A 1,375-nucleotide genomic window follows, 5' to 3' on the forward strand; every position below is an offset into this window, starting at 1 on the left:
CTTTGTTCTCTGTCTACTTTACTCATACTATCAATTCGTAAATTTATACCAGCAAATAGAAAACAAACAGAAAGAAGAACACAATTTAGCGCACGAGATATCCCCAGCTGTCCATTGCTTTGACACTCGCTGAAAGATTTGTAATGGTCAAGCTGGCATAGATCTGTAGATCGTTTGGTTTTGTTTTCACTGGCATTTCCAGTACACACTCTGCTGCCTTCATGGCTATCCACTGCTGTGTTAGTGTAAACACTCGCTTTAAATGTATGCAGAGAGAGAACGCAGCAGTGTATCTGAAGTATACCATCAATTATAAGCCAGGCAAGGGCGGGTACCGGTTAGGTCGTGACAAGTGGCCTGCGAACATCAGTTCCCACTAGAATGGCAGGATGAGTGCTGCACGCAGGCTAGGGGCACCGTGACTGCAGTCAGGAGATGCTGCAAGAGAAAAATGAAACGTGAAGAATCAAACAACGTTCACGCAACAGTAAATAATCTACGACGACTGAAAAGAAGGGCAAACGACAGAGAAGACCACACAAGCACTGCCCCTGCCCTGCGTTGTTATCGGGGTCGTTCCGCCTGCATTTGCATCAGTTATAGAACGCTGAGTGGTTCACTATTAAATATGAAAACACATAACGAAGTAACCATCCCTTGGCAGGCACTCCTGGCAAGCAAGAGTACTAGATGCAGGAAAGAGTTGCAAGAGGCCAAAGCAGCGTGTTACAACGCCCTCACGAACCACACGCGCACACGAAAACCTTGCCAATAGCGTTCTGTCACGCTCAGTTCGCACAGCAAGTTCATTTTCGTTACAACATTAAGATAGGTTAGCCCAAGGATAACAAGCGATGTTAATGACGCCACATTCAGGAAGAGACAAAGAAGCGCCACGGGCGAGACGGGTTCCCGCGCCGTGCAAGAAACCGCCAACAGCTTGCGATCGCCGACAGACGCGAACAGAGCAGCATAAACAGCAACAATAATGCAAGACGGTGAGAACACGCCGTTAATAATTTCGTAAACGTCGCTAATATAACTGCCGCAAGCAGAAAGCACGCTTTGCAGTAGGAGATATGCGAACTGATTGCAAACCCGCCAAAAAACACTCACCTGGTCGGCCGATGGTAACTGGTAACCGGCCGATGGTAACAGATAACTGCAAAGCTGTTGTGCCAGAAGACGCTGGAGCTGTTGAACGACGACTGACAGGGCGACAACCATCGCCAGTTTATGAATTCTTGCGTTGACCGCGTAAGTCGAACCATAGCCTCCTTTATAACCTACTGTTATAAAGGCGGCTATGGTCGAACGCGACTACTTGAATCGCTACGGCACGTACGCCGTGTAGGCAGCACTCGGAAAAATGTAA

Source organism: Haemaphysalis longicornis, unplaced genomic scaffold (genome assembly GCF_048455015.1).
Source record: "Haemaphysalis longicornis isolate Haplotype H1 unplaced genomic scaffold, Haemaphysalis longicornis Haplotype H1 scaffold_1, whole genome shotgun sequence".
Lineage (NCBI taxonomy): Eukaryota > Metazoa > Arthropoda > Arachnida > Ixodida > Ixodidae > Haemaphysalis > Haemaphysalis longicornis.